The sequence below is a fragment of the Oncorhynchus masou genome, chromosome 15 (genome assembly GCF_036934945.1).
Source record: "Oncorhynchus masou masou isolate Uvic2021 chromosome 15, UVic_Omas_1.1, whole genome shotgun sequence".
Taxonomy (NCBI): Eukaryota; Metazoa; Chordata; class Actinopteri; order Salmoniformes; family Salmonidae; genus Oncorhynchus; species Oncorhynchus masou.
Window position 1 is genome coordinate 6,482,221 of NC_088226.1, and position 13,141 is coordinate 6,495,361.

The following is a 13,141-nucleotide window of genomic DNA, read 5'->3' on the forward strand; positions in this document are numbered from 1 at the left end:
GGAAGAATGACTGTTCCTCTTTTGGACAGCAGAGGAAACGTTGGGTGCATCTCAATTGTCTACAATGGCTTCCTCTTTCCATCTCCTTTCCTTGCTTTGCACTGATTAGAATGAGCAGGGCAGGTGAAGCAAATTCCCAACAGATACCTACCAGGTGTTAACCTGTGTTATAAGATTAGTTCAGATGAAGGAGAGGAGATGAGGGGAGGAAGCCACTTTAGACAATGAAGATGTCCCCCCTGTCTCTATGAATATACAGCCCAATAACCCTTCCTGACAAGAGTCTACCCATACCACTACCCTGGGCTACAGCCCCTCAACCAGATGGACAATTAGTGTCACAGTAGATAGCAAATTGGGCCAACGGGCCTATCAGTCTCCTCCACTGGCCTTAACGATGTGTAATCAGGCCCAAACTGATGGTGTACTTACTGTCAGTGGGCCACATAAACACCAGAGAGGAAAGGCATCCCTCCACGGCCTGAAATGAATGATCTTAATCAACAGTTATGATGAAGCAGTTTGTTCATACGAGCTAGGAAGACACGCGGGCCACAAAAACAGACAGATTGAGTTGGTTGCCAGCGTGCATCATGGGAGCGGTTACGGCCTGGCTTACAGTAACGACCTCATCAGTATAGTGAGAGGGTGCGGACATCATCGCTGCCAAAAAGCGTTTACCTCACAGAGCTGTGCTGCTTCTACCTTCTCTCACTTCTCCCTCCTGGGTCTCTGCTCCATTACAGCTGTATGGAAAGTGCATCTAAGGGCTCAGTACAGGTAACTGCCAAAATAAAGGAAACACCAACATAAAATGTCTTAATAGGGTGTTGGGCCACCAGAACAGAGTCAATGCACCTTGACATAGTTTCTGCAAGTGTCTGGAACTCTATTGGAGGGATGTGACACCATTCATCAACGAGAAATTCAATAATTTGGTGTTTTGTTGATGGTGGTGGAAAACGCTGTGTCAGGCGCTGCGCTAGAATTTTCCATAAGTGTTACTTTTTTTTCACCTTTATTTAACCAGGTAGGCTAGTTGAGAACAAGTTCTCATTTGCAACTGCGACCTGGCCAAGATAAAGCATAGTAGTGTGAACAGACAACACAGAGTTACACATGGCTAAACAATAAACAAGTCAATAACACAGTAGAAAAAAAGAGTCTATATATACATTGTGTGCAAAAGGCATGAGGAGGTAGGCGAATAATTACAATTTTGCAGATTAACACTGGAGTGATAAATGATCAGATGGTCATGTACAGGTAGAGATATTGGTGTGCAAAAGAGCAGAAAAGTAAATAAATAAAAACAGTATGGGGATGAGGGAGGTAAAAATGGGTGGGCTATTTACCGATAGACTATGTACAGCTGCAGCGATCGGTTAGCTGCTCAGATAGCAGATGTTTGAAGTTGGTGAGGGAGATAAAAGTCTCCAACTTCAGCGATTTTTGCAATTTGTTCCAGTCACAGGCAGCAGAGAACTGGAACGAAAGGCGGCCAAATGAGGTGTTGGCTTTAGGGATGATCAGTGCGATACACCTGCTGGAGCGCGTGCTACGGGTGGGTGTTGCCATCGTGACCAGTGAACTGAGATAAGGCGGAGCTTTACCTAGCATGGACTTGTAGATGACCTGGAGCCAGTGGGTCTGGTGACGAATATGTAGCGAGGGCCAGCCGACTAGAGCATACAGGTCGCAGTGGTGGGTAGTATAAGGTGCTTTAGTGACAAAACGGATGGCACTGTGATAAACTGCATCCAGTTTGCTGACTAGAGTGTTGGAAGCTATTTTGTAGATGACATCGCCGAAGTCGAGGATCGGTAGGATAGTCAGTTTTACTAGGGTAAGTTTGGCGGCGTGAGTGAAGGAGGCTTTGTTGCGGAATAGAAAGTCGACTCTAGATTTGATTTTCGATTGGAGATGTTTGATATGAGTCTAGAAGGAGAGTTTACAGTCTAGCCAGACACCTAGGTACTTATAGATGTCCGCATATTCAAGGTCGGAACCATCCAGGGTGGTGATGCTAGTCAGGCGTGCGGGTGCAGGCAGCGAACGGTTGAAATGCATGAATTTGGTTTTACTAGCGTTTAAGAGCAGTTGGAGGTAGCGGAAGGAGTGTTGTATGGCATTGAAGCTCGTTTGGAGGTCAGATAGCACAGTGTCCAAGGATGGGCCGGAAGTATATAGAATGGTGTCGTCTGCGTAGAGGTGGATCAGGGAATCGCCCGCAGCAAGAGCAACATCATTGATATATACAGAGAAAAGAGTCGGCCCGAGAATTGAACCCTGTGGCACCCCCATAGAGACTGCCAGAGGACCGGACAACATGCCCTCCGATTTGACACACTGAACTCTGTCTGCAAAGTAGTTGGTGAACCAGGCACGGCAGTCATCAGAAAAACCGAGGCTACTGAGTCTGCCGATAAGAATATGGTGATTGACAGAGTCAAAAGCCTTGGCAAGGTCGATGAAGACGGTTGCACAGTACTGTCTTTTATCGATGGCGGTTATGATATTGTTTCGTACCTTGAGCGTGGCTGAGGTGCACCCGTGACCGGCTCGGAAACCAGATTGCACAGCGGAGAATGTACGGTGGGATTCGAGATGGTCAGTGACCTGTTTGTTGACTTGGCTTTCGAAGACCTTAGATAGGCAGGGCAGGATGGATATAGGTCTGTAACAGTTTGGGTCCAGGGTGTCTCCCCCTTTGAAGATGGGGATGACTGCGGCAGCTTTCCAATCCTTGGGGATCTCAGACGATATGAAAGAGAGGTTGAACAGGCTGGTAATAGGGGTTGCGACAATGGCGGCGGATAGTTTCAGAAATAGAGGGTCCAGATTGTCAAGCCCAGCTGATTTGTACGGGTCCAGGTTTTCGATAATCATGGATTTATCGGTGGTGACCGTGTTACCTAGCCTCAGTCCAGTGGGCAGCTGGGAGGAGGTGCTCTTGTTCTCCATGGACTTCAGTGTCCCAGAACTTTTTGGAGTTGGAGCTACAGGATGCAAATTTCTGCCTGAAGAAGCTGGCCTTAGCTTTTTACATTGGGTTAAGATCTGGTGACTGAGACGGCCATGGCATATGGTTTACAATGTTTTCATGCTCATCAAACTATTCAGTGACCACTCGTGCCCGGTGGATGGGTGCATTGTCATCTTATGGGGGCATATCCATGGTAACCAAAATAATGGCCTGCCCAGCATTTTTATTCATGACCCTAAGTATGATAGGATGTTAATTGCCTAATTAACTCAGGAACCACACCTGTGTGGAAGCACCTGATTTCAATATACTTTGTATCCCTCAATTGCTCAAATGTTTCCATTATTTTGGCAGTTACCTGTGCAGAACACTTCTAGAGGTTGCAGAACACAGTTGAATACTTTTTACCCATAGAGACTGAGAAGAGGAAGAGTACTTTTTACCCATAGAGACTGAGAAGAGGAAGAGTACTTTTTACCCATAGAGACTGAGAAGAGGAAGAGTACTTTTTACCCATAGAGACTGAGAAGAGGAAGAGTACTTTTTACCCATAGAGACTGAGAAGAGGAAGAGTACTTTTTACCCATAGAGACTGGGAAGAGGAAGAGTACTTTTTACCCATAGAGACTGAGAAGGGGAAGAGTACTTTTTACCCATAGAGACTGAGAAGGGGAAGAGTACTTTTTACCCATAGAGACTGAGAAGGGGAAGAGTACTTTTTACCCATAGAGACTGAGAAGAGGAAGAGTACTTTTACCCATAGAGACTGAGAAGAGGAAGAGTACTTTTTACCCATAGAGACTGAGAAGGGGAAGAGTACTTTTTACCCATAGAGACTGAGAAGAGGAAGAGTACTTTTTACCCATAGAGACTGAGAAGGGGAAGAGTACTTTTTACCCATAGAGACTGAGAGGGGGAGTTCACTGGATGAACAGACAGAGGGCTAAGGAGAGTGGGACAGAACAGTGGTACTGTTGAGACACCCAGACACTAAAACAGACGTAGCCACAGGCTCCAAAACAGAAGCCCCTGACAGGAGTCCTGCAATACACCCTCTAAAATAACATCTCACCACAGCATGAGACGGGAGAGAAAAGGGCCAACAGTCAACCTGCCAATCCCCAAGGATGCCCAGAAGCTAGCTGTCCTGAATCTCTCTCTCTCTTTATCATCCGACCTCCAACCCTTTATTTTTCTCTATTTCAGTCATCCACCTTGTCCCAGAGAATTGAAGGCTGCCATGCAGCCCGCCGATACAATCAGCCTGTGTTCACTGAGGCTTGGCAGGTAAGCCGGGGGAAGAAGGATGTCTTAGACACCGCCCTCTCCTCCCTTCCCCACAGTCTGATTGGCCCCGCTGGCAGAGACAGATCTGTCCAGGTAATCACCGCAGACTTTTCCCTCCTCTGCACCAACCATGGTTTCATCTAGACTGGGCTCATTCTAAATGGGTCAGGGAACACAGACTGAGAGCAGACTTCTCTGAGCTACACAGCTGGGCTCTCAGTCTACCCATGCAGTCCACGTACTGACTGTCCTCATACACAGGTAGCCAGTAGCTGTTCAGCCACTGTTTTGTTACTGCTTTAAATTCTGCTTTAGAAAAGCACTAATCTGTTTACAGAAAATCATCTGCATTCCAATCTCCTTTGCATTAGCGTAGCCTCTTCTGTACCCTGTCAACTATGTGTCTATCTATCCCTGTTCTCTCCTCTCTGCACAGACCATACAAACGCTCCACACCGCGTGGCCGCGGCCACCCTAATCTGGTGGTCCCAGCGCGCACGACCCACGTGGAGTTCCTGGTCTCCGGTAGCCTCTGGAACTGCCGATCTGCGGCCAACAAGGCAGAGTTCATCTCAGCCTATGCCTCCCTCCAGTCCCTCGACTTCCTGGCACTGACGGAAACATGGATCACCACAGATAACACTGCTACTCCTACTGCTCTCTCTTCGTCCGCCCACGTGTTCTCGCACACCCCGAGAGCTTCTGGTCAGCGGGGTTGGCACCGGGATCCTCATCTCTCCCAAGTGGTCATTCTCTCTCTCCCCTTACCCATCTATCTATCGCCTCCTTTGAATTCCATGCTGTCACAGTTACCAGCCCTTTCAAGCTTAACATCCTTATCATTTATCGCCCTCCAGGTTCCCTCGGAGAGTTCATCAATGAGCTTGATGCCTTGAAAGCTCCTTTCCTGAGGACGGCTCACCTCTCACAGTCCTGGGCGACTTTAACCTCCCCACGTCTACCTTTGACTCATTCCTCTCTGCCTCCTTCTTTCCACTCCTCTCCTCTTTTGACCTCACCCTCTCACCTTCCCCCTACTCACAAGGCAGGCAATATGCTCGACCTCATCTTTACTAGATGCTGTTCTTCCACTAACCTTATTGCAACTCCCCTCCAAGTCTCCGACCACTACCTTGTATCCTTTTCCCTCTCGCTCTCATCCAACACTTCCCACACTGCCCCTACTCGGATGGTATCGCGCCGTCCCAACCTTCGCTCTCTCTCCCCGCTACTCTCTCCTCTTCCATCCTATCATCTCTTCCCCCTGCTCATACCTTCTCCAACCTTTCTCCTGATTCTGCCTCCTCAACCCTCCTCTCTTCCCTTTCTGCATCCTTTGACTCTCTATGTCCCCTATCCTCCAGGCCGGCCGGTCCTCCCCTCCCGCTCCGTGGCTCGATGACTCATTGCGAGCTCACAGAACAGAGCTCCGGGCAGCCGAAAATGGAGGAAAACTCGCCTCCCTGCGGACCTGGCATCCTTTCACTCCCTCCTCTCTACATTTTCCTCCTCTGTCTCTGCTGCTAAAGCCACTTTCTACCACTCTAAATTCCAAGCATCTGCCTCTAACCCTAGGAAGCTCTTTGCCACCTTCTCCTCCCTCCTGAATCCTCCTCCCCCTCCCCCCTCCTCCCTCTCTGCAGATGACTTCGTCAACCATTTTGAAAAGAAGGTCGAACATCCGATCCTCGTTTGCTAAGTCAAACGACACCGCTGGTTCTGCTCACACTGCCCTACCCTGTGCTCTGACCTCTTTCTCCCCTCTCTCTCCAGATGAAATCTCGCTTGTGACGGCCGGCCGCCCAACAACCTGCCCGCTGGACCCTATCCCCTCCTCTCTTCTCCAGACCATTTCCGGGGACCTTCTCCCTTACCTCACCCCGCTCATCAACTCATCCCTGACCGCTGGCTACGTCCCTTCCGTCTTCAAGAGAGGAGAGTTGCACCCCTTCTGAAAAAACCTACACTCGATCCCTCCGATGTCAACAACTACAGACCAGTATCCCTTCTTTCTTTTCTCTCCAAAACTCTTGAACGTGCTTGTCCTTGGCCAGCTCTCCCGCTATCTCTCTCAGAATGACCTTCTTGATCCAAATCAGTCAGGTTTCAAGACTAGTCATTCAACTGAGACTGCTCTTCTCTGTATCACTTTGCTAAAGCTAACTCTCTCTCCTCTGCTCTCATCCTTCTAGACCTATCGGCTGCCTTTGATACTGTGAACCATCAGATCCTCCTCTCCACCCTCTCCGAGTTGGGCATCTCCGGCGCGGCCCACGCTTGATTGCGTCCTACCTGACAGGTCGCTCCTACCAGGTGGCGTGGCGAGAATCTGTCTCCTCGCCACGCGCTCTCACCACTGGTGTCCCCCAGGGCTCTGTTCTAGGCCCTCTCCTATTCTCGCTATACACCAAGTCACTTGGCTCTGTCATAACCTCACATGGTCTCTCCTATCATTGCTATGCAGACGACACACAATTAATCTTCTCCTTTCCCCTTCTGATGACCAGGTGGCCATCTATCGCATCTCTGCATGTCTGGCAGACATATCAGTGTGGATGACGGATCACCACCTCAAGCTGAACCTCGGCAAGACGGAACTGCTCTTCCTCCCGGGAAGGACTGCCCGTTCCATGATCTCGCCATCACGGTTGACAACTCCATTGTGTCCTCCTCCCAGAGCGCTAAGAACCTTGGCGTGATCCTGGACAACACCCTGTCGTTCTCAACCAACATCATGGCGGTGGCCCGTTCCTGTAGGTTCATGCTCTACAACATCCGCAGAGTAACCCTGCCTCACACAGGAAGGGCGCAGGTCCTAATCCAGGCACTTGTCATCTCCCGTCTGGATTACTGCAACTCGCTGTTGGCTGGGCTCCCTGCCTGTGCCATTAAACCCCTACAACTCATCCAGAACGCCGCAGCCCGTCTGGTGTTCAACCTTCCCAAGTTCTCTCACGTCACCCCGCTCCTCCGCTCTCTCCACTGGCTTCCAGTTGAAGCTCGCATCCTCTACAAGACCATGGTGCTTGCCTAAGGAGCTGTGAGGGGAACGGCACCGCAGTACCTCCAGGCTCTGATCAGGCCCTACACCCAAACAAGGGCACTGCGTTCATCCACCTCTGGCCTGCTCGCTGCTCTGGCCCCCCAATGGTGGAACAAACTCCCTCACGACGCCAGGACAGCGGAGTCAATCACCACCTTCCGGAGACACCTGAAACCCCACCTCTTCAAGGAATACCTAGGATAGGATAAGTAATCCTTCTCACCACCCCCCCTCCTTAATGATTTAGATGCACTATTGTAAAGTGGCTGTTCCACTGGATGTCAGAAAGTGAATTCACCAATTTGTAAGTCGCTCTGGATAAGAGCGTCTGCTAAATGACTTAAATGTAAATGTAAATGTAATAATATTCTAGCTATATTGACTTTCATGTCTTGTAGTAAGTTCAGAATGTTTTTCAGTTAGTCAGTACCTACTGTAATTCAAAAATTGTACATTTCTCTATTGCTATTTCACAACATACCAACCTGAGCCTTTAATAATTGAAGAAAAAAATATATGAGCGGAGCCTGGCATTCAGGCTGAAATTGATGGGTGCCCCACGTCAGGGAAAATGGATGGCTTGATGTTCTTTTAACATTTAGAAAGGGCCAGCCTATACCTGACGCACCAGTCCTGCCCTCGGTTTAAGGGGTTATGGAACGGAAATGTCAAGTCTGGCCGGCCAAGAAAACACACCAAAGAAATAACACCAGGACTGATCTTCAGGAACCAATAAAAAATTGGACTTAAACATAACAGAGACAGTTAGCTGCAAACAAGGGCAATGCTTGGAAAATGGTCCTAATTTGAGGCTAGATTGATGGCACTATTGTTCCAGGGAAAGCAATACAGTAAGCTATGAGAGAAAGGATGAGGAATCACAGAGAAATACACTTGACTGGATCTATCTTGTTGTGGACAAATTCATCAGGCCATCATAGTGTATTACAGAATATGAGTTTGGTTATTAGACTGCTTTTAAAACAACAGATACTCAATGTTGTCTGAGAATGTGTTCACATGGCTAAAAACTGTGATCAGCATTCTCTTTTTTAGACTAACCTCAATCAATGCGCTGAGGCACTGAGTCAGAGTTGTAGAAACATTAGACTCTGCATACTAACATGGCACATGCATTACCTTAAACGTTTCTGTTCAACTTCTTCTTCCCTAAAATTATTTACCAGACTCATCCGGAATTCTCCTTCTCAATAAACAGGAAGGTCAGGCTTTTCAGATGGAAGCGAAGGAAACACATCCCTGGTTTTTAATGAGAAGCCACACTCTGGAGCATGACTTTCTAGCCGTCTGTCTGGTTACACTGTCTTAATATGGTCACATGGAGCACAGGACAGAGATGGAGAGAATGTAGCCTGGGGTGCTGAAAGAGAAGAGAGAAAGAGACAGAGAGGGACATAGAAAAGCAAACACATACAATGAGATGCCCTATTGACATCAAACAGAATGAGGCACAGTAAATCAGGTATAGCTAGCTATTCAACATGAATAGCACACAGCATACAGGAAACAAAGTGCAGAGTGACAGCAGTGACATGACTGCATCACTCTACTCCATATCAATGGCTTCCTAAGAGATGTACATTTCAGCCAACTCTGGAAAGTGGCACATGGTATGGAATCATCCCCCCAGCACTATGCTCATAATAGATCAACATCAGTGACTCATCTTGGCAAGATGGCAGCACTCCTCCCCAGTCTGGACTGTGTGTGCATCCTCAGCATACGGTCTACAGAGGTCCTCTCACCGCTGCAGCATGTCTATGGTTGAGATGCCACTGCAACTTGGCCAATGCATACGCAACCGTGGAGATGGTGATTGACTTCAGGAAATAACCTTCACCATCTCTCCCCTTTAAAATCAATGGCTCAGCTGTAAGCATGGCTGATACATTCAAATTCCTGGGGTCCATCATCTCCCACAACCTCAAGTGGGAGGACAACACCACAGCAATCGCCAAGAAGGCACACCAGAGGAAGGTTCAGGTCAATCATGACCCAAACCTCCCACCACCTGGTTCATGATGATCTTCTCATTCATGGACTATGTACCCTGCACTATCAACCTAGCACCCTGCACTATCAACCTAGCACCCTGCCCTATCATCCTCGTACCCTGCTCTATCATCCTAGCACCCTGCACTATCATCCTAGTACCCTGCCCTATCATCCTAGTACCCTGCACTATGAACCTAGCACCCTGCCCTATCATCCTAGTACCACGCTTTATCATCCTAGTACCCTGCACTATCATCCTAGTACCCTGCACTATCATCCTAGTACCCTGCACTATCATCCTAGTACCCTGCACTATCAACCTAGCACCCTGCACTATCATCCTAGTACCATGCTCTATCATCTTAGCACCCTGCCCTATCATCCTAGTACCATGCTCTATCATCTTAGCACCCTGCCCTATCATCCTAGTACCACGCTCTATCATCCTAGTACCATGCTCTATCATCCTAGCACCCTGCCCTATCATCCTAGTACCATGCTCTATCATCTTAGCACCCTGCCCTATCATCCTAGTACCACGCTCTATCATCCTAGTACCATGCTCTATCATCCTAGCACCCTGCCCTATCATCCTAGTACCATGCTCTATCATCCTAGTACCCTGCTCTATCATCCTAGTACCATGCTCTATCATCCTAGCACCCTGCCCTATCATCCTAGTACCATGCTCTATCATCCTAGCACCCTGCCCTATCATCCTAGTACCATGCTCTATCATCCTAGTACCCTGCTCTATCATCCTAGTACCCTGCTCTATCATCCTAGTACCATGCTCTATCATCCTAGCACCCTGCCCTATCATCCTAGCACCCTGCCCTATCATCCTATAACTGCACATTGGTCTTTGTATTCTCTACACATCCACATATGCACCAAACTCATAGATATTTCCCACCGCACATCATCCAGTACATTTAAAAAATAAAAAAGGTAAACATCTCTTCATACATAATTTAAAATGTAGCTTAGTGAAGCTTGTAGTTCTTAGCTTACATAAGATTGCACATACTGTATGTTGATTTGTGTAAACTCTGCTTCTATAGGTTGTCTGTATATCTTGTATATTGTATACTCCGTGCTCTTACATTTATTTATTTAACCAGGTAGGCCAGTTGAGAACAAGTTGTCATTTACAACTGCGACTTGGCCAAGAAAGCAAAGCAGTGTGACACAAACAACAACACAGAGTTACACATGGAATAAACAAATGTAGTCAATAACACAATAGAAAAGTCTGTGTGTGCAAATGGAGTAAGGAGGTAAGGCAATAAATAGGCCATAGTAGCAAAGTAAGAACAATTTAGCAAATTAACACTGGAGTGATAGATGTGCAGATGATGATGTGCAAGTAGAAATTCTGGAAATACGGTTGTGCAAAAGAGCAAAAAAGTAAATAAAACAATATGGAGAAAAGGTAGGTAGTTGGATGGGCCATTTACAGATTGAGGTGGAGCTCTTGTATATTGTATATATATACAGTTGAAGTCGGAAGTTTACATACACTTAGGTTGGAGTCATTAAAACTCATTTTTCAACCACTCCACAAATTGATTGTTAATAAACTATAGTTTTGGCAAGTTGTTTAGGACATCTACTTTGTGCATGACAAGTAATTTTTCCAACAATTGTTTACAGATTATTTTAGTTATAATTCATTGTATCACAATTCCAGTGGGTCAGACGTTTACATACACTAAGTTGACTGTGCCTTTAAACAGCTTGGGAAATTCCAGAAAATGATGTCATGGCTTTAGAAGCTTCTGATAGGCTAATTGACATGATTTGAGTCAATTGGAGGTGTACCTTTGGATGTATTTCAAGGCCTACCTTCAAACTGCCTCTTTGCTTGACATAAAGGGAATTGTAGACCTCCACAAGTCTGGTTCATCCTTGGAAGCAATTTCCAAACGCCTGAAGGTACCACATTCATCTGTACAAACAATAGTACGCAAGTATAAACACCATGGGATGATGCTGCTGTCATAACGCTCAGGAAGGAGACGCCTTCTGTCTCCTAGAGATTCATGTACTTTGGTGCGAAAAGTGCAAATCAATCACAGAACAACAGTAAAGGACCGTATGAAGATGCTGGAGGAAACAGGTACAAAAGTATCTATATCTACAGTTAAACGAGTCCTATATCGACATAACCTGAAATGACGCTCAGCAAGGAAGAAGCCACTGTTCCAAAACCACCATAAAAAAGCCAGACTACGGTTTGCAACTGCACATGGGGACAAAGATTGTACTTTTTGGAAAAATGTCCTCTGGTCTGATGAAACAAAAAATAGAACTGTTCGCCCATAATGATCATTGTTATGTTTGGAGGAAAAAGGGGAGGCTTGCAAGCCGAAGAACACCATACCAACCGTGAAGCACTGGGGTGGCAGCATCATAATGTGGGGGTGCTTTGCTGCAGGAGGGACTGGTGCACCTCACAAAATAGATGGCATCATGAGGCAGGAAACTTATGTGGATTTATTGAAGCAACATCTCAAGACATCAGTCAGGAAGTTAAAGCTTGGTCTTCCAAATGGACAACAACCCCAAGCATACTTCCAAAGTTGTGGCAAAATGGCTTAAGGACAACAATGTCAAGGTATTGGAGTGGCCATCAAAAAGCCCTGACCTCAATCCCATAGAAAATGTGTGGGCAGAACTGAAAAACTGTGTGCGAGCAAGAAGACCTACAAACCTGACTCAGTTACACCAGCTCAGTCAGGAGGAATGGGTCAAAATTCACCCAACTTATTGTGGGAAGCTTCTGGAAGTCTACCCAAAACGTTTGACCCAAGTTAAATAATTTAAAGGCAATGCTACCAAATACTAATTGAGTGTATGTAAACTTCTGACCCACTGGGAATGTGATGAAAGAAATAAAATCTAAAATACATTTCTATTATTCTGACATTTTTCACATTCTTCAAATAAAGTGGTGATCCTAACTGACCTAAGACAAGGAATGTAAATTTTTTTTACATTAAATGTCAGGAATTGTGAAAAACTGAGTTTAAATGTATTTGGCTATGGTGTATGTAAACTTCCGACTTCAACTGTATATTGTATACTCCGTACTCTTACATTGAGGCGGAGCTAGTACATTGAGGCGAAGCTATTTTGTCTGCCTATATATTGTTTATTGTGGCAGTACCATTTCACCAAGTTAAATTCCTGTACATGTAAATATGTTTGGAAAATAAAGTTGAATACTAATGTTTATCGAGAGATTTGGTTGACCTGAACTCAATGCGGCTGGTTACCCGATCAAGAGAACGGAATTAGACTGTAAAGGGCACAAAGTTCAATAATTAACTGGCCAATGAGACTTGAGGAAGTGTGGCCCCGAGCCGGAGTTTGTAGACAACATGTGTCCCAGCAGGTCATTAGAGCGGAATGAAATATTCAGCTAACATCCCCCTGGTAACAACAGACAGCACACTTCCTGTTTTATCAACACTGACAACCCAGCAGGGAGCCCAACAACCAAGCACTGTCAAGCAGGCCGCCTCTCAACCAAGCACTGCGGCCGCCAGCCATTTGATTGTGTACGTATCAGCAGCTACTGTATAACACAATACAGTCAAGGGCAACGGAACAACAAAAGGAAAAATAAATTAGTCGGCTTTAGCTAGAGGCATCTGATGAGTTTATGGAAATTAAAAGTTTTATGGAAATCGCAGCCGACTGCAAGGCCTCGCTCACAACCACAAGGTGGGCGAAGGAACGCAATACTGCATTTAAATGAGCAGGGAATAATAAACATAGAACAACCCAGTAGCCTGTACCAC